General features: G+C 39.3%; 1 protein-coding gene across 2 annotated transcripts in view; it reads right to left on the bottom strand.

Annotated features, from left to right (window-relative positions):
- The window catches only part of LPAR1 (lysophosphatidic acid receptor 1), a 153,524-nt gene extending 132,743 nt beyond the window's left edge, over window positions 1-20,781 (bottom strand). The window contains exon 1 of one of the 2 annotated variants that reach the window (XM_069086612.1): window positions 20,678-20,781. The gene's annotated coding sequence lies outside the window, so the exon portion shown is untranslated. Of the gene's footprint in view, window positions 1-19,668; window positions 20,330-20,677 lie in introns of those variants that run through there. The other variant, XM_069086604.1, reaches the window with a different exon arrangement.
- Between the last annotated feature and the right edge of the window lie 453 nt (window positions 20,782-21,234).

The following is a 21,234-nucleotide window of genomic DNA, read 5'->3' as shown; positions in this document are numbered from 1 at the left end:
TTCTCCCCTCCAACTACCTGCCATACAAGCTCTCCTGAATTAGCGAAGTGCATATTAGGAATGCATGCAGCCAGCCAGTACTCCCCGGAAGAGTCTGTGAAAGGGCTCCCTGCCTATTCCTTCTTCCTATCCATCATGTTCACATTGAATTATTTTTATAAGGACCTTTCTCTTCTCTCATGTTGATCTAATATTCCCACCCGAGAGAATCAGCACTTAACAGAAGCTTCTCTGTTCCTCTATACAGGAAATGATCATGAACAAGTATATGTTATCTAAGCACAAAGAAATTTAACTGATGATTCTTGGTCAACTTAGAAAACTGATTGGCACTAAGTTTTCCGAGCTCTTTGGCTCCATCAAATTATCCCATGCGTACCTGGCTGATGTGCAAGATCTCTCCCACATGTTAAACCCAGGCCCCATCTATACTTCACTGTAAGTTTTCACCCATTTTGAAAAGCTCATTTTCAGGATTCAACTATAGGGGAGCAAAGGGGTGGGAGAGGAGATGGGAAAAAATAATTCTGTCAACATCTTCAATGTCTTCTGAAATAAATTAAAAGAACCAACAGTATTCAAGAAAGAGCTAAAATGAATGGTTCTTGGATGGTCACCAGATCTGTGCCTAATGGCAGAAATAGCCTTTAATAAATGCTTGTCAAGTTAAAAATGATCAGAACAACAGATAAAAAAGTCATCACTTCTTTGCACAAAACCCTTTTCCTTGAGTAAGAAAACATGAGTTTTAATCCATAAGAGTCCAATTACTCCAGTAAAAAGATTAATATTTTTCAAGTCTATTCTCATGTATTTTAGTCATTGTCAGGGAATAATATATATATATATATATGTATACACACACACACACACACACACACACACACATATATATAATGTATATATAGCCATACAAAATTGAATATTTACTTCTTTCTTTACAAATCAACTGAATATTTGTGAAAGACACCCAACAGATCTTTGTCCAGAGGACAAGTATGTAAAAGGAGAATGGGAGGAAGAGAAGAGAGACAAGTTTGAATTAATAAATAACATATTGGTTGTTCAATCATGTCAGACTCTTTGTGACTTGTAGCACCAATGCAATATTCACAGCATCAACAGTCACAATAAATATAGCTGCATAGTGCTCGATCGCCAAACTATAACAGACTCTCCATATAGAAGACAGAAGCAAAACATTTATTCAAGACACCAGAAAACCAAATCCCAACACCAGGAAACTGAATCCATCAAAGCAACATAGAAGTTAATGCACCACAATGTAGCAGAGAGCCTCACCACCCTTTAGCCTTCCCACAAACCAACACAAGACCAATATTTATTCACCCTTGGAAATGTCCTTTCCTCCCAACCATTTAACTTGCTCCAACTCTCAGCTTCCTCTGGGCTCTGCTCCACCCTTCAGCAAATTCCTCCTACCACAGGTTCCATGTGATTATATTCAGCCTATTAGGGAACAGGATATATTTTCAAAGAAGGGAAGATCTTCAAATTCCCAATACTATTATAGACCTCATTTAGGGTTTTCTTGGCAAACATACCGGAGTGATTGGTTTGCCATTTCTTTCTCCAGCTCATTTTACAGATGGAGAAACTGAGGCCAACAGTTAAGTGACTTACCCAGGGTTACACAGCTAGTAAGTGTCTGAGGCCAGATTTGAATTCAAGAAGATGAGTCTTCCTGATTCCAGGCCTGGCACTCTATCCACTGTGCCAACCTAGCCACTCCAACAAATGACATAACAAGTTTGAATTAATAAAATTATTATTTGTTTATTATTTGAATCAATTATTATTTGAATCAATAAATAACATAATGTCCCTCTGAAGGAAGTAGTACCAGCAGTACAAAGGAATAATTGAAATAGGGTTTGTTTTGTTATAATTTGGCAAGAAACTAACTCAAGATCATTAAGAGATAAGCTGTATCTTCAGGCAAACATTTTTCAAACAAACATGAAAATTATTGGTACTACTGATGGGCCTGTGGCCTAGCATTCTCTCTATAAACACAGATCATAATTCTACCATGCTTTCTCTTTCTAAGTTCCTAAGTTGTCCTTGTGTATATTTATCTATGAATTTATATACAGAAGCCTCTTGTTCTTTGACAATTTCAGGTTTAGAAATGTACCACTGGAGCTATCATTTTCACTTATTCTTGCTATGTGACCAGTTCAACTACTTTTTGGAAAATAAATATTCCCAAATGTTACTTCTCACTCACAGGTTGTCACCTGGTAACATGGTCACCCCATTTATGTCCATCATGTGTCTTTCTATTGTTCTTTGGGGTATCATTTTGTCTCATGAGATCATGGTGTTCCATAATTCACAGCCATGAAGTATCACCAGAAGACTAATGTTATCAAAGAAACGAACTGCAGCATCAACACTTTAGGATAATGGAAACAAAGGATAATTTCCCAAATGCTATCTCCCTATAACTCCTCAGGCCAGCTTTCTGACCATCTCATAGGATCCTAAAACCTCAATGGTAGAAAAGGCCTTTGAGCAGTGACGGTCCTTAACATGAGGTTCAAAGATAGATTCCAAGAGACCTGTGAATCTTGTGACAACTATTTCAATAACTGGCTTCCTTTGTAATTCTATGCATTTTCTTTCATGTATATAAAAACATTGTTCTGAGAAAGGGTCCAAAGATGTTTCCAGGCCAGGGAGGTCCATGGCACAAATAAGTTCCAATCCACACCTGATAGGAATTCATTTCTTCTGTAACATCCCCAAGTGATTAGTAAGGCTTTGCTTGAAGGTCTCTGGTGATGAAGAATCCATCTATCTTCTAAGGAAATCCATTCTATTAGCAAGTTGTCCAATTTATTCTTCTACATAGTACCTTGAAGTACTTGTCCAAGAAAATATATAACTTGGCTGAGCTGCCCATAAGGTTGCATGTTATAATCATGGTAATATATATGTATTTTTTATCCTTTGTTTTGCCACTGTGTGAGTATACCAATCTTTTTGTAGCATCATCAATCTAGAGCTAGAAGGAACTTCAAAAGATATTCAGTGCAACCAAATCATTTTACAGTTGAGGAAACTGAGTCCCAAGGAGGCTACTTACCAAGGTTACATAAGTGGTAAGAATCAGAGGCAGGATTTGAACCTAGATCCTTTTTTTTTCACTTATTCTTGCTATATGACCAGTTCAACTACTTTTTTGGAAAATAAATATTCTCATTGGAGTTTCTTATGTTACTTCTCATTCACAGGTTGTCACCTTGGTAACATGGTCACCCCACTTATGTCCTGAACCTAGATCCTCCAAAGTCAACATTCTTTCTACTCACAAAGCATCTTTCTTTTTCTCTTATGAGGGTTTGTTGTATAGTATTCCAGGGTTAATACAAAGAGTATACAACTTAGTATAAGAATCAGTAAAACTATAAATAAGAAATTCGAAAAGGGATGTAATAAAAGCTTAACATCTGTCAGGTACATTACCTATATATCAAAAAGAAAAAGGACCTAATGGTCTTTTCCTGTTCTCATGAAATATGCAACCATGATTTGTGTGCATTGACTTTTTATATAAAGTGGATATTTTAAAATTAAATTATTAAAAATTTAGACTGAGTGAGGTATAAACGAAATAGGTCACGATCACAGTAAAGTTTCTCCAATTTAACTGCATTTCTACAATATCTCTGCACTTCTCTATAATGCAAGGAACACATGCTCTTTATATTTGTGGTTTATTCTTTCATAATTCAGTGAAATAAGAGTCTGTTATTCCCATGAACACACAAGTGCAGAGATGAAATAAATTGTTCTATGTGGTGCTAATTGGTGATGTCACTGGAAGCAGAGCCAAATTATCTAAGTGACATTCACATCCTTCAGAAAATGGGGAGGGGGAGGAAAGGGCAGCATGGTAGTGTTGAAAACAGTGCTGGATTTTATGCCAAAGGATCTGGGTTCAAATCCTGACTTAGTTGCTTACTACATGTGTGGCCTTGAACAAAGAACTTCATCTGAGGTTCAGTTTCCTATCTATAAAATAAAGGCATTGGACTAAATGACTTCCAGCTCTGAATCAATGGTCATATAAATTAAGCAATTTAGTGAAAATCACATATTACTCCCTCATCTCTATTAAAATATAAAACTAAGAAGTGACATGGCAAAATTAAAGATGGGTTTTTCCCCCTTCTTACATCTTAAATCTTTGTCACAGTCAGGCTCATAGATAGGAGAGGGTTGATATACATACATACATGCACACATATGTGACATAAAAAGGTATCCATTTTTAAAATCGAATAATATTAAGTACCTAACCTCACTCCCAAAAGATAAACAACAGAAACAAAAATTCAACAACTGTCTATGGATTTGGGGACTAAGAGGGTAGAGAATGGGATGGGGGGAGGGGCAAGATAATTTTACAACCACTTCTTTCTATGAAAAATACAATTATGAACAGGGAAGCAGAGCACCATAGCTTAGGGATTAACCTGTGATTTCCTTGTAAAAACCCCATTGTTTGCATTTGAACTGTGAAGTCTTCCACTGTGAGTAGAAAGCCCTGTCAAGGTTTAAAACTTGTCCCTACTGCAACCACAAGCAAGGAGATCTTAACTTTCCATATTTGCTTAGCTTAAAAATAAAATACTCCATAAAAAGGACCACAATTACACATCTCCCTTTCTTCTATCCATTGGTGGCAGAACAAACAAATCTTAATTCAGCACAGGAGGTTGATACAATTCTTTCAAGTGAGTTTTATTTTTATTTTTTGGTGGTTGGAGGTAGAAGGGCTTATTAAAGATTAGATTGCCTTTTCCATTTCCACCAAGCAGTAGTTGTTCAGTATGTAGAAAGAATTCTACCACAAAACCAAGTTCTCAAGAAGCCAGACCCCCCAAAAAAATCCACAACTAAAAAGGCCAAACCCTAAATTATAAATGTAAAATCCTAATATAACTTTCTCCTGACCTGAGCCATGTGGTAGAAATATGAATTCAATTACCCTTATCTTAAATAGAATACCAACTCCTCCTCTTCCTTCCATAACTGGCCCTTCTCAGAAGTAACCCTTACAGGAGTCTCAAACAGATGACCATTAACTTCCACATATAATTTAACTGCCTTTTGCCTCAGATGGATTTATTTGAGGAATTCCACAGGTATTGTAGCCTGAAAAGCATTTACAATTCGAGAATAGTAAGGGGAAACTGCTGCTTGGCTAGATTTCAGCTGGTCCCTTCTCTTCTCTGCTCTCCCAACACAACAAACAAAAAGACAAAATTATCAGATGGAAAGCAGTGACCCAGAAATAACATTTCACCTTTGATCTCCAGTCAACCATGGGGGAAGATATTCAACAGAAAAATGAGGGAGGGGACAAAGTTGATGAAGCAGGACCAAAATACACACACAGAAGGGAAAATACCTGAATTTTCCAAAGAAACTTTTTTGTCTCAATAATCACAAAAACTTCAAGAAATTAAAGGGAAATTTGATAAACATTAAAATAATCACACCTAATTCCACATGTTTCCATTAGACATAAAAGAAAAGGATCATTAGCACCATGAAAAGACACAACCGATATACTCCAGAAATTGATATAAAAATTAAGAAAAATATTTTCAACTATTTTAACACAAAGGAAAGAAGGAAAAAGCACCAGTAGAATGTGTCCCTTACATGATCCTACATGAAATCATACTCAAGTTCATTCTAATTGGTAAAGACGAGCCACCCTTTAAACCCTTTAAATGATTTCTCTGGTCTGCCTTTCTACTCTGAATGTAACTGTTCAGTAGGCTCCAGCAAAAACCATGTTTTCTGCAACTCTGTCTTAGATGAGATAGATTTTGCCAAAGCCATCATTATCCTGGGCTAACAATTTTTTTTTTCATCTCCACTGAATCTAAAAGAGCAAATAATCTCAGCTGGTAATGTCTGGCTAATAGAGTATAAGCTCTCAACCCTTTTCTGTTTTGTTTTGTATTAAGAAGAAAACATCTCATGTATGAGCCTATGAAAAGCAGCAGTCAACCATAGGCCTTGAAATCACAAAGAACCGGATTCAACTCCTGCTTCTGACTTTAACTTGATAAGCATGGGCAAATCACTTGACCACTCAATGCTGCAAGTAGTAAGTTCTCAAAAACCAAAAATTATAAAGCTCTACTTTATCTGCATTGGTGAAGGGCTACTCCACAACAGGGCACTCCCTACACAGGAGGCTAGGACCAAAGGAAAAAAAGCAGCAACTCCACAAAGATAGATACAAATGCTTTTCTTTTTAATTCTGCTGCTTTAGCATAAATTGCTGAAATGAGTTCTCTAAGTTAAATGAGGATCATTATTTTAGGATTCAAGTTAGAAGCAAAGTTGGAAATAAAAGATGGCAATAAACTTTACTAAAAGTAGTGTCAGCTTCTTTGCATGTGGTCTGAGAAAATCTGAAGAGTCTATGTGGCCCAGGACTGATTTCACAATAACACAAGCAGCATGTCAGTGACCACAAGAAAAACTAATGGGCTTTTTCCAGATACTTCAGATGAATGCTTACCAACACCAGTCTCCAGTCTATTCTCAATTATCAGAGAGCTCATAGCCAATTCTTCAGTTTCATATTACACCATGCACAACTGCTAAACCGTACAGCTAAGTTAACCAAAAGCCATACATAATTTCAGGCAAAACATCATTCTCCTGAATATTTAGTAACATGTATTATCTTATTGTATCACTCCTTCATGACCACATCAAAAAACATCCTTTCTCTTCAGAGTGGTTTAGCCTGAGTCAACAGGAGCTGGAAAGAAAAGAGAGAAAAGAATGCTATCCTCAGCCATCCACCCATCTCTCCCTTAAGGCACACCCAAAGAAGCCAATTAACCATACACAGAAAAAAATGCCAACTCGAAGAACCACGTGCCCATGTAACCCTCCCTAATGGGCACAAAATGAAGGCTGACAATTTGAGAGATTTCGTATTTTTGACCAAAATTAGTCGGAATAGAAAAATTCAAAATACCCCCCCAAAAAAAAACCCACCTCTTATTCTACTCCTTCTCCACCATTAGTTTCTTATATTTAAATAAGATCATAAATAGAGAGCTATAAGGGACCTTAAGTGTTACTTTTTCCAATTGAAGAAACTCAGGCACAGAAAAATTAAGTGACTTGCCTAGTGTCACACAGAAGTGACATTTGAACCCAGATCTTCTGACTCCAAAGTCCATGGTCCTTCAGTTTTGCTGTTCCCTTTAAACCAAAGAGTTTGAGGTACTGCAGAAAAATGACCTGCCCTTGCCTAGTCTAGACCAAGGACTTCCCTGATAACTTCCCTAATCTCCACCCCACTCTGAAGTCCTAACATTTGTTTCTTCCCTCCAACACCTAATTCTACTGTATATGATGTAAGTACTTGTCTGCCTATACATGTCAGTTTAATATTTTAATTTGCTGGCTATTTGCCCTATATGCCCACATGAATACACATGAACTAGGTCTATATAGTTTTCTTAAAAGATTACATGCATTATGCCCAATAAGACACCTAACAAATGCGGTTTTTAAAGCTGATGACAGCTATGAATTGCAGCATTTCACTCTAAGCCAGCAATTTCCCTGTTTTGAAGGATGCATAAGGTCAGTTACATGAGACTGCATATGACAAATTAGAATTTGTTGCGTTTTCGGGATTTTGCTCCCCTACAATGACACACATCAAAGACATTGAAGGAGAAAAGAAAATTAGCTTACTATAAAAAGAGAGGAGTGAAGGAATTAAGAATGATAAGCCATGACAAATTTGAAATTTAAACAAATGATTTTCTGAATCCTGGCAGCTAATGAATTATCAAATAAAAAAGGCCAGAAAAAGCAGAGCAAGAAGGGACCTCCATAAAGGCTGCTGAGTTAAACCTTATTTTAAAATGGAAGAACTGAAGCTAAGATTAAATGACTTGCCAACATTTACGCCAACTTGTTTCTGAAGCAGAATTAGCAGACCCAGCACTATATATATATACATTGCACCATGCTCCTTCCCCCAAGTTTTTTCTTTCAGTTGTTTCAATCCTATCAACTCTTCGTGATCACATTTGGGGTTCTCTTGGCAAAGACACTGGAGTAATTTCCCATTTCCTTCTCTAGCTCATTTTAAAGATGAAGAAACTGAGGCAAAGAGGATTAAGTGACTTGGCCAAGGTCACATAGCTAAGTGTGTCTGAAGTCAAATTAAACTCAAGTGTTCCTGACTCCGGGCCCAGTGCTCTAAGCACAGAGCCATTAAGGTGCCCTGCCCCACTCAAGAGGATGCCTCTAAAATGACTATACTTCTCCAGACTCATTTTTCATTTTGCTGAGATTATCAAATATGTAAAAATCTCTCCAGATTGGAATATTTGTCAGCTTTGAAGGCCTGGGTTTCACTAAATATCCCCTGGCATTGGTTACCTGTTTCGGCTGATTGAGGACTCCTAGAGAAAGGTAATAGAATACTGCATCCAGTGCTACACACAAAGTTGAAACTCAACAAATGCATTTAATTCAATTCAAAAATAGAAATGTATTAGGCATCTACTACATGTGAGATGCTGAGGGTGCAGACAAAAGTGAAGATGTTGTTGGCTTCATTGTGTTTTCTCCTGTATATATCTTGTATGTACAGAGTTGTTTTCCACATTGCTTCCACATCCCTGAAGGGCACAGATTTTTTTTTTCGCATTTCTTTGTATCCCTAGCTCTTAGCAAAAATGGCTGGCACATAGTAGGTGCTTGTTGACTTGACTTTTTAAATATCCCCCCAAGAGAGAAAAAATGGCTCACATAAAGCCGACGTTTGACGTATTGTCTGTACAAAATGTACGTCATAACCATATAATTGGTTTAAACTTGCTTATGTACATATTGTATCTTCTCAGTGGACTAAACACAAGGAAAAAATCAACAAAGAGAAGGCACTAGCATTGTGGGGGACCAGGAGGAGCTTCTTCAGAAGAGAGAGTTTGAAATGAGAGCTCAAGAAGCCAGGAGGCAGGTAAGAAGAGAGAATTCTGAGCACGGGGAAAAGATGGAAATGGAGTGTCCTGTGCAAGCAATAGCAAAGATTCTACATTCCATGACATGGGATTGTAGACTGTGTGGAGGGGAAATAAGAGTAGAGTAGGTGGAGGTATTTGGAATAAAATGTAAGAAGACTGCAAAGGTCGGAAAGGACAAGGTTGTGGAGGGCTTTGAAAGCCAGAAAAGACTTTTACATTTGATGAGGTAGTAGGGAGCCACTGGAGTTTAGTGAGCAGAAGAGTAACCTGATAAGTGTTTATGAAGATCACTTTTACAGTTGAGTGGGAAATGGACTGGAACGGGGAGAGATGAGGTAGGGAAACCAACAAAAAAAACTGTTACTATGGTATAGGCAAGAAGTGATCGAGGGCCTGCAACAGACAATCAGCTGTGTCAGATGAGAGAAAGCAGTATACACATGAAGACTCTGTGAAAGGTAGAAAAGACAGGAGTTGGCAAAAACTGGCCGTGTGAGGATGACACCTAGGATTCAAGCCTAGGGTGACTGCATGAATAGTACCTCTTCTACTATAAAAGAAAAGTTCTTTATAACCTGGCTGCAATCTGTTTGTTGTTGTTCAGTCTCGTCCAACCCGTTGTCATCCCTTTTGGGGTTTTCTTGGCAAACATACTGGAGTAGTTTGCCATTCCCCTCTCCAGTTCATTTTACAGATGAGGAACCGAGGCAAACAGGGTTAAGTGACTTGCCCAGGGTCACACAACTGATGTGTCTGAAGCTGGATTTGGACTCAGGAAAAGTTCTATCCCTTGTGCCACCTAACTGCCTGGCCACAGTATACCTTTCCAGAATTGTTTCTCTCCTTTGTTACATTATAACCTATTTTTAAAAGAAATTCTAATTTCCCAGCTAAACTGATTTGCTTGTTGTTCCTTGTACTAAACATTCCATTTCCTATCTCCTCCGTGCCTTTGAATTCTGTTCCCATGCCTGGTATGTATTCCCTTATCATATCTAACTCTCATAATGCTCAGCTTCCATACCCTATTTAGGCCTTTCTTAATCCCCTAAAATGCCAGTGTTTCCCCATTCATAGACATATATGTGTACATGATGTGAACCCCTATAGAATATATGCTCCTTCATGTCAGTGACCATTTCATTTTTGTCTAGCATGCTGCCTGAAACACAGTAGGAACTAAATAAGTTCTTGGAGATTGATTTTGTGAAATTTACCATAAAGCAGATCCTTATGCTGGTTGTCTCTCAGCATCATCTCATTACAGAGGCAAGACTGGGCGTGTAACAGGGGATCTAGTTGACTAGATGAAGGAAATTCAAGTTTAATAATCTGTACAAAAGGTTAAAAAATAATTGCAAGGATAGTTATATCACTAGGTTAAAGTCTCATTGAAAAAGAGCAATATGTGTGAATTATAGTCCAAAAACTTACTTTTAAATATTTAGGTTCCTCGGGAAATTTTCTTTTGAAATCTCTATTAGTCTCTTTCTCTTCAGGGATAAAATTAAATAGACCTCTCATTTACACACTGCTATAAGCCCAATAAATGAAAGGACCTTTTCATATCATTAAAATGTATGTCCCTCTTTCTGATCATTTATAGTACAAGGAGTTGGGGGAGTCATTTCAATGGATAGTCTTGTCCTTTGAACTGATGTTCATCTGGTTCACTAAGTAGTATTAAGTAACCTTTAATCAAATGAGGAATGAGTTTTCAGGAAAAATCCTCATTTACCCCCATTTCAAGAAGAAAAAAGTTCTAACTCTAATGAGTAACTTTAGCAACCCTCCTTTCTAGCTTTCCCAAATCCCCCTTCCCCCACACACACTTTTCACCTTAACAAAAGGATCACAGATGCATGACATGTGATTGGGAATGTCCTTCCCCTTAACTCAGCCCTGAATGATGTAGGATACTTGTATAAGTCACACTTTCTATGATGCTATTTATCATTTTTCAACACAGCTGGAAATTGTTTTCTCATTCCCTGGTCAGAACAACCAGACATTCAAATCACCCTGACAAGGGCTCTTGCTTGCAAGGAAGGCAGTGCAAGAAGCAATAACAACAGGCAGTTCAAGATGAGCGGGCACACCAGGGCAGGCCCTGATTTCTTTAAAACCTGCTTTTCTTTGGAGGTGGCTCACCAGGCCCCTCTGAAAAGAAACAAAAAACAAATAAACAAATGAGGGGGAAAAGAATCTCCTTACTTTTCTGATTGAGGAGTTTTACAATTCATTCATATTCCTGCAGTAATTGAAACCAGAGCACAACCAGAATCAATTGTTTTTGAGGATCCATACAAAGTAGCATATTGTAATAATGGAGAATTAAGTATGCCTGCCCATGGTGCTTAGATCTTCTCATCCAAGGAGTCACTCAAAGAGAGGATAAAGTTTCTCCCACCAAAAACAGCAAAAGAGGCTTTGTTGTTATACTCTGGAGTGCTGACTCTGAACAATCCTGACTCCTGCACCTAACGGGCAAGGATAACCTAAAAAAATTCACCATAAACAGACTACAAAAATGCAAACACAAAAATAAGTAAATAAATAATGCAAACAAATTATACCCTAGTAGAGAATCATAATTTGATACAGGTGAATGTCAAAAGTCAAGGGTAACCAATGGAGAAAGTATAAGTTAACAATATATGTATAGAAAGACCAGGAATATTCTCCCATCTCATCTACTGAATCTTGTAAAAACATTCATTTCTTTTTTTTCCCTTTTTTTTTTTGGTGACGAAATTGTGGTTGAGTGACTTGCCCAGGGTCACACAGCTAGTAAGTATTGTGTCTGAGGCTGAAATTGTACCCAGGTCCTCCTGACTCCAGAGCTGGTGCTCTGCCCCCAAAACATTAATTTCCATAAAAGAAAGTTGATAGAGTACCTACCACTATCTACCTCATAAAGATTGCTGTGAGGGGAAAAAATGAAAGGGCAAACTTTTAGCATTTAGAAGAAAAAATACTACCTTGAGTCAAGGGATATAAGGGACATACTGGCATGTTTGAAGAAATCTCATGAAACTTAAACTTGTAGATCAGAATAAAAACCCTTGAAGGCAGTTTTCATCATGTCGATTTTTCCAGATATGAAAGATGAGGTATATTGAGGTTCCTTCACAGTGCTCAAGGTATAACTTCAAAACTGAAAAGAGAGACTCACATCATATTATCTGGTCCCTGAATAAACTATCACATTGTGTCCCTATCTCTAATTCTCATTTTCAAGACAGTTCAGGGATATTTAATTTAGGCTGCATATAAATTCTAAAAAATATATTTGGATTGGCAGTAGGTCAGCCAATAAACAATTATTACGTACCTATGATGTACCACTGTGCTGAGTCCTGGGGATACAAAAAAGGTAAAAGATAGTCCCTGCCAAGGAGTTCACAGCCTAAGGTCAGTCAACAAACATTTCTTAAGCATTTACTATGTGCCAGAGAGGATGGGACTACAAATGAAACCTGGACAATGAGAAACAATATGCAGCAAAGTAGACTTACCTCAAATAAATGAGGAAAGGAAGTAGGAAGAAAAGAAGGAAGGTTAACAACATGCTAAAAATAGAACATTCATATTTGTGGTTTAAGATGCAGAACTGGAGCAGCTAGATGATGAAGTGAATAAAGCACCTGGAGTCAGGAGAATCTGAGTTCAAACACTTGTCACACGTACTAGCTGTGTGACCTTGGGCAAGTCACTTAACCCCAATTGCCTTGCCTTCCCCCCTCCACAAAAAAAAAAAAAAGATTCAGAACTTAACATCTATTGATACATCTCAGTTACACCCTTTCACTAGTATGAATCAAAGCCATTCACATCTCATTCCATATCACTCTCAATCATACCTTTCTATAAATCTTCCATGGAGAGTCTACGCAGAGTCGTTTCTCTGGTATTTTCAATATCTCTGCTCTATTAATCAGTCAACTATCAATCATTAGGTGCCTATGTGGAAGGCACAGTGCTAAGCTCATCAGTTATCCCTCCCCCTACACAAGTTTTTCATAATGCCTTTTGTCTTACTCAAGCATGCTTGACTAAAAATGAGGGCAAGGCAGCCAGGGGTGCCCTGGTTAGAGTGTTAAGACTAAGAGTTAGGAAAACCCAAGTTCAAATCCAATCTCAGACACTTATTAACTGTATGATCCAGGACAAGTCACTTAAGTCTTCCTGCCTCAGTTTCCTCAACTGTAAAATGAGGTTAATAACATCACACCTTCCAATGTTGTTGAGAAGATCAAATGAGATACTCGTAAAGCACTTAGGTAACAGTGCCTGGCACACAAAGCACTTGGCAAATGCTTTTTCCCTTCCCCTAGCTAACTGCAGCTTACTTATGTCAACCATGGGTCTTACAGATGCATAGTAGTTTGTAAGACTACAAACGAGGGATAGTATGTGTTAACCTCTTCTCTTCCAGGACCAGTGACTTCAAACTGGGAACTCACACTGCCTAGACCTGGAACAACTTGTCAATTTATTCATCAGTCTTTTTTTTCCTTTTTGAGGAAGACATTACTTTTAATCATTTTCCTTATCACTATTCTAAACCTAAAAATCTTGCTTTTCTTTTTCTGTCTTATGCATATGTTTGTTTTAGCACTGGACTGAAGCTGTGACATTCTCCTGGCATCCCATTGCTTTTTTTTTTAGCAGTATAAATATAAACCAAGAAAAATAAAAGCTAAATCCCTTGAAATGGAAATCACAGTTCTTTTTCCTTTCTGGAATATTGTTGAATTTTAGACCTTTGACTCTGTATTGAATTGCTTTATCCAACTGATCTATCAATCAATCTTTATTAAGGGCCTAGTATGTGCCAGGTACTAGGGTACAAAGATAAAAATGAAATAGTTTCTGTCCCCAAGGAACTTACATTCTATCTTTAAAAATCCATGTATATTTCCAATAAATGTTTATTTTTACATACATTATGTTTCTTTGGATTAAAATTTCCCAAGTGCCTTTTACATGTATTAACTAATTTGGTCCTCATAATAACCCTGTGAGGTAGGAACCATTAGATCTTACTGTCCCTTTTTTATATGTGATACGGCCCTTTCATTATTTTCATCATTTTCCTGTATTCTTTTTTTTTAAGACAATTGGAGTTAAGTAACTTGCTCAAGGTTACACAGTTATTTTTGTGTGGGTACCGAGTATCTGAGGCCGGAACCAATCCTGGGTCTCCCGACGCCGGGGCTGACTCTCTTACTCACTGTGCCACCTGGCCGCCCCTCATTTCCCTATATTCTTGATCAAAGAACCATACTTGAAATAAATTAAGATGCATACTAGATCCACTGAAATTCTAAGGAATATTATTACTCCTACTTTGAAATTAGTCTCTTGAAACAACATATCCTACACTCTCCATTCTAAAGGAAGGGACGGAGGGAGGAAAGGAAGGAAGGAAGGAAGGAAGGAAGGAAGGAAGGAAGGAAGGAAGGAAGGAAGGAAGGAAGGAAGGAAATTTTAGAACTATTCCATTCAAAAATATATAAAAGACAAAGAGCCTCATATTCTTCGCCCAAAACAAAACCAAAAAAGGCTAGTAGTAGCAATCTAATTGCATTTAGAAGACAATCTCATATCATGGAATTGGTTATTTTACTTGTTAAAAGATTTCTTTTTAATTTGTCTTAATAGACTCCAGAATGAGAAAATATGATCTGATCAGTTTATATGCAAAATCTAGATGTCCCATCCTTGTTGATGAAGCATTGAGACAAATTAACACGAATTTGCCACTGGACCCAGATGGCTTTAGAGCAGAAATCAAGGCTGATGACCTTGCACAGCCCTCCCTCCCTTAAATCCAATTTATTTGCAAGTCATGGCATCACCTTCCTGATGTCACAGTCCTCTTCGAGAATGAAGTACAAACAATAGCAATAACAGCCATGTGAACCCCTAGAATATCATCCACTGTTAGAAATTCTCTGTATCTGAGAGGTAATGAGATAATCATCTAAGAAAGCAAACCAGTACAGCAATGTAGCCCAACACCTCCCTTCTTCCCAACCTGCCCCCCCATCTACTCCCCAAAAGAGTAAAAAGTTTCCTCAATTTCCCAAAAAGCTTAAAGAAACATTATTTTAGGGGCGGCCAGGTGGCTCAGTGAGTAAGAGCACCGGCTCCAGTGTCAGCATGACCAGGGGATCAAATCTAGGCTCAGATACTTAGTACCACACCCAGAAATAACTGGCCCGTGTAACCTAGCGTAAGTTACTTAACTCAGCCCAGATTAAAAAAAAAAAAAAAGAAAGAAAGAAAGAAACATTTTATTGGTTTCAACAAGGGGCTCATATTCATTGAGCTGAAGAAGGGATTTTGCAGAATTTGCTAATCACTGCTTTTCTGAGGTACCCAGTGTTCTTCATGGAACATGTTCAACTCTTGTAAGTCTTCAATTCTAGACATTTCAAAATGTCCTTACCATATGTTCTAACTACTTCATGTACCAAAAACACAAAAACCAACAAAAAAATTTCATTTCCAAAATTCCAAATACCAAATAGTTATTTCAAATTAAAACTACAGGAGATGCCCTGCCTATAATTAGCCACTTTTCTTTACTAGTAGTATTTTCATAAGAGTAACTTTTAAACTACTCTATCATACTGTCTCACTAAGTCTGAATGACATCACAAAAAAAGCTTTTCTCCTCTACTAAATAAGATCTCTAAATGTCTCTGAAGTACAAAAAGCACCACAATTTAAAAATGAACAAACTGCTACTCCATTCTCCCACATTCATACATGAGTTGAATACATGCTACCAAGTAACACATCATTCACTCCCAAATTGCATCTTCCAAAGGAGAGACTTCTCCCCAATGTGTTTAAAGCCCTTATAACTTAAAATTTAAGTATTTATTCTTCTCCCAAAGTAGTTCATTGTAGCATACTGTTTCCCCTCTCTCACCAACTACTTTTCAACTGTCCACAACAGCTCCCCCAAGACATTAAATAATAACTTTGTTTCTTTTGGTTAAATGATATTTGTAGATAAATACCAAAACAATAAGAGAGCACTGACCACAAAATATCCCATTTGGGGGTTCAATAACACAAGAGCTAATATTTGTGGTCAACTTAGGCTACATGCAGCAGCCCACAGACCAAGTGGTTCCTAATATAAATGTGAATATTAATTTTTTAAATCAAAAGACAAAGAAAAATACGCTGTATAACATTGGCAACATATAAAAATTTTGTACTCATAACTAAAGTTCAATAGGCCTGTCTTACTGAAACTCAAAAGCATAGTTCTAATGATACAGTATTATTCAGTCTGGCATGCAACTTCCTCTGCCAAGCTGAAATATGATTCTTAGCCCTGATTTCAGAATGAATGTCACAGTGTAGCAAACCAACTTAGCAAGTGTGTTTTCCAGTAGCTCAGTCAAACAACAGTTGAGCCAGGTTCCCTTGAGTCTTCCCCTATTTAAACTGTGAAAGGTTTATGGCATAACTAGAAAAATCAAAATTCATAACAATGACCTAACATTTAGAGAGATTTTTCAAAATGAACCTTCTTGGACAGGTTGCCACTCAGAATCTCCATAGTCTCTGATATTCTTTTTCTTTCTTTTTTTTTTTGAGGTAATTGAGGTTAAGTGACTTAGCCAGGGTCACACAGCTAGTAAGCAATGTTATATTTTAATTCAGGAAAATGAGTCTTCAGAACTCAATACTATTCCCACATTACAGCTGAGGAAACTGAGGCAAGAATAGGCTAAGAGATGGATTTGAACTCAGATCCTCCTGACTCCAGGGCCGTGCTCAATTCACTCACTGAGCTTCCCCTGATATTATTTCTTAATAATGGTGGGATATTATTAGGGTGTAATGAAGGGTTAAATTTGTAGTCAGAAGATCTGGGTTCAAATCTTAGACCTCTCCCTACTCCCTACTAAGTAGTCATGTTACAAAACAAGTTACTTAATCTGAGTGTCAGTTTCCCCATCTGTAAAAGGAAGATGACATTTGGACTATTTATTTTATACAGCTGTGAAGAAATTCCTTTGTAAGTTTTGAAGCGCTATATAAATGTGAATTATTGAGATATCCTTAATATGTATACTAATAACAATAATGCACACTTTACTACATAATGATACGGAGCCTGAGCAGCTTCTGGAAGCATTAGCAGTTCCACTATATAAATGGTGAGTTGGGTAGATCATATCAATAATAAGTTAGACTCAAGGCACAGCACATCAGTTTTAAGAAGGGTAGTGGTCAGACAGGAAAGAAAATAGAGACAGACCATTCTGAATGGGGAAACAGCAGTATTAGAGATGTTCTTACCAGAGAAAAGAAGGAAAAAGAAAAGACATAGGAAGTGTAAGTTCCCTTTCCCCCATCCAATTATTATTTCCTTCTGTGAGTTGACCTTCCTAATCATATACCCTCTTGTCCCCTAACTTTCCTCCTTCTAACTATCTCCTACTATTTCCTACTTATTATCTATTTAATATTGAAGTAATCATTTATTTTATTCTGGGCCTGTAGGGGAAACTTCAGAGATCATCTGGGCTCCAATTTGTCTCAGTTTCCTCAACTGTAAAATGGGGATAATAAGTGTTTACTTTTTTAAATTTAGTCCAACTCTCTCCTTTTTACAAATTAAGAAACTGAGGTCCTGGCAAGTTGTGTGACTTGATAAAGATCACAGAGCTAGTTAGTGAAAAGAAGCAAGAGCTAGAAACCAGATCTCCTGTCTTACAATCCAATAATTTTTCTACTGTGCCTAATTGTAATCTCTTCCTGAATTCTAGTTTTAAATTTCTATGTTTTAAAAATAAAAGCTAGGAGAAATTAATAGAGTACATATATATATTTATAGTATATGTATATTTACTTAACACGGCTAGCTAGCATCCACTCAATTTTCTTTCTTACCAAGGTTGAAAAGAAAAATGCAGAACCAAATAATCAGAATTCCCACTCCCGTTTAAATAATAAAAACCAAAGATCCCTAAGCAAATTTATATAATGGCCCAGACAACCAAGACAACTTTAACAGATATCCTTTTTACTGTTGATTACTTCTGCCTGACAAGATCACACCTTCTTAAAATAATTTTTCCCCCCCAGGGGATGAAGACTTTAGCCAAACAGAAGTCTGGGGTATAAATTACATGTCTCAAACTTCATGGATTGACAGACTAAGTAGCATAGCGTAGTATGATTTTTTTAAGTGTCCATTTGGAGAGGTAAAGAGTGGGGGAGGGGAGAGAGGGAGAGAAAACTGGGAGAATTGAGAAATAAATGAAATTGGAAAAAGAGGCACTCATCCAAGAGAAAAGAAATTCTGAGAGCGTTTCTAACCTGTAGTAGTAGGAGAAAGATGGCAAGAGAAAAGATATGAGTACACATTAGGCCCTGAAAAGTTCATCTTTAAAAGGCTGAAGCCTTCTTCATAAACACCACCTAAATTAGGATGGAAGTAGTCAAATCCAGGATGCTACACTACTTTATATTTCGTCCAACAGAAAACAGAATAAACTTCAAACCAACATTAGCAACATCTAGCAAAAAGAACCCACGTTTCAAAATCAGCGACCCAAACAAAAGTTTCCTTCCTACTTTCCAGTCTTTACAAACTACTATGTCTAGTGTGGTTTGAGTTAGTAAGAGGAATCCTGATGGGGGCGGGAAAGGGTGTAAATTCCACCCACACACTCAGGACTGATACACACAATTCTCTACACAATTAATTTCCTTGGAATTGCAAGAGCCATCCCCGGGACACGCGCGGCTAAGTTATCCATTTTAAAACGCTGGATTATCACCCCGCAAAGCTTCCAACTCCTCAGGAACCCAATCCGCGAAAGATAGGATTTAGAAGGGTAAAACCAACCCCTCTCTTTTTTCCCTTTGCCCCTCCCTCTTGCCGCATACTCTGCCCCCCCCCACCCTACTCCCACCCATAGACCCCCTCCCCCACGCGCCAATGTAATCAGTAGCTACCGACGTGTCCACAGTGGTAAAAGCAGACCGAAAAACCGTATCCCTTCCCCCACCCCGCCCCACTAGCACCGGTCCCCAGGTGTTTGTCTTTCGATTGCCCCCAGCCCAGGAGAAAAGGAAAATAACCCCAGAGATAAACCCTGACCGGGTCTACACTCCCCCTAAACGCTTAATTCCATGCGATAAACTACCCTCCCGAGCAGACTGCGCGGGAGCTAGCGCCCCCAGGTACCAAGAAACTTTCTTTGGGCTCAGTAAAGTTATTCAGAGGCTAGAAGACCAAAGCTGGGAATTCAGTTGTGCCAGAGCCCCCGGGTACCAAGAAACTTTCTTTGGGCTCAGTAAAACGATTCAGAGGCTGGAAGACCAAAGCTGGGAATTCAGTTGTGCCCGCGGCAGTCCCAGCCGGAATACCCAAATTCAGCCCTGGGGGCTTAAGAGAACCTCGTGGAGTGGCTGCTAGAAAGGGATTCCAACCAAGTTTTGGGAGATCGGAAAGATGCTTTGGGCACTGGCTTTCCAGCAGGGAAAGCGCCGAGCCCGTGGTCAGATCCCTGCTGGAACGCCGCCTTCTCCCCCGTTTCCCTCATCTCCGGCCGTTCGGACCCCTTACCTGTGTCCTTTGGAGACGTCCTTCTTCCTCCCTCTTACAGGCGGTCCAGCTGCTCCCGTAGCCCCGCAGTCCCGTTCCCGCTTCCAGCCGGTCCTCCGGCCGGCCGCCTTGGGTCTTTCCCCTGATATCCAGCACCACTCCCCCCTCGGCCTCCTTCCCCGCCTCTGCCCCGCTCCACTGGCCCCAGTCACTGGAACAGGCGGCGGCTGCCAGAAGCCTCGGGCGCCCAAGCGAACACCATACCCTGGCGCCCCACCTCCGGCTCCTTCGCTAGCCCCGGCCACCCCCTGCGGACTCAGAGAGAGACCGGACTCCTCAGCCCAGTAGGAGGCGGGGAAGCGGGCAGTGGAAGCTAAGCGCGCACACCTAGTAAGAGAGCGGGCGCCAGGAGTGCAGGTCGGAGGGAGCGAGCTGATGTTTGGGGGCAGGGAGGACCCGGAGCCAGAGGAGGACCAGGACCGAGCGCGTTGGCGGCGCTCTCAGGGCAGCAAAGTAGAGCTGCGGTGGGCAGGCTCTGCGGCCGCCGCTGCTGCTTCACTGGGGTGGAGTGGAAAAGAGAAGATGGGAGGAGACAAGGAGGAGGCGTGCAAAGTTCGGACTCCTTTCTTCCTCCTCCTTTTTTTCCTCCTGGCTGTTTATCCCTCCCGCACCCCCAGCCACCCCGCTATACGCACCACACCCCACTGCCCCTTCCACCTCTTTCCTAGCTTCCTCTTCGCCAATCTCTCTCTCTCTCTCTCTGTCTCTCTCTGTCTGTCTCTCTCTCTCTCTCTGTCTCTCTCTCTCTCTCTGTCTCTCTCTCTCTCTCTCTGTCTCTGTCTCTGTCTCTGTCTCTCATTCATTCGCAAAGGCGCCCAGTGCTTCGGTGTAGAATGGAGTTAACTTTCTTTTGAGTTATCTCAGTTATCCGTTCTTTTCTTTACTCAGCACATTCATTTAAATACAACTTAATAGACCGCCGGCCCCGATTCCTTAGATAAACTCGAGAAATTCAGCAAGTACTCCTCACCTCCCCCTGCCCTGTCTTCTTCACAACAGTGTTCTGGGCTAAGTCCTCCGCCCTGAAAGCTCTCTGCAGTCTTAGAAATGGACTGTCTCCCTTCTTTTCCAAGCTGGAGAATTCGGGAAAGCCTAGCTATACCCGCCTCGCCACCCCACCCCTCGTCTCCTAATTTTACCTCTCGCAGTAAGTTTCCAGGAGGTACAGTCAGGGAACAAGCCAGACAACCCAGAAGACTTGGAGAGGGAAACTCTCCTAATATAATATTTACCTATTTACCTGAAGGTAGTGATTAACAACAAAGAGAAAAATAGTCTCTTTTTTTCTAAGTCCGTCTGTGGCTATTTTGCTTTTAGAATCCGAATCGGGACTGTGCGGAGAGACTCCCTGTCCCTCCACACACACACCCTTTCCCCAAATTAATAATTATAAATAACAGTCATGTTTCCTAAACTAACAGTCCTCAACCATTTTAGCAATACAAATTAAGGAGAAGAGAAATGTATTGCCATCCCTTTCATAGGGAAAATATCACTAGGAAAAGTTATTATCCAATGTTATACAGC

This window comes from Petaurus breviceps, unplaced genomic scaffold (assembly GCF_028583685.1).
Source record: "Petaurus breviceps papuanus isolate PSGF00001 unplaced genomic scaffold, PetGlider_PUasm1.0 118, whole genome shotgun sequence".
Taxonomy (NCBI): Eukaryota; Metazoa; Chordata; class Mammalia; order Diprotodontia; family Petauridae; genus Petaurus; species Petaurus breviceps.
The sequence above is the reverse complement of the archived record's forward strand: the minus strand, read 5'-3'. Positions and strand labels throughout refer to the sequence as shown.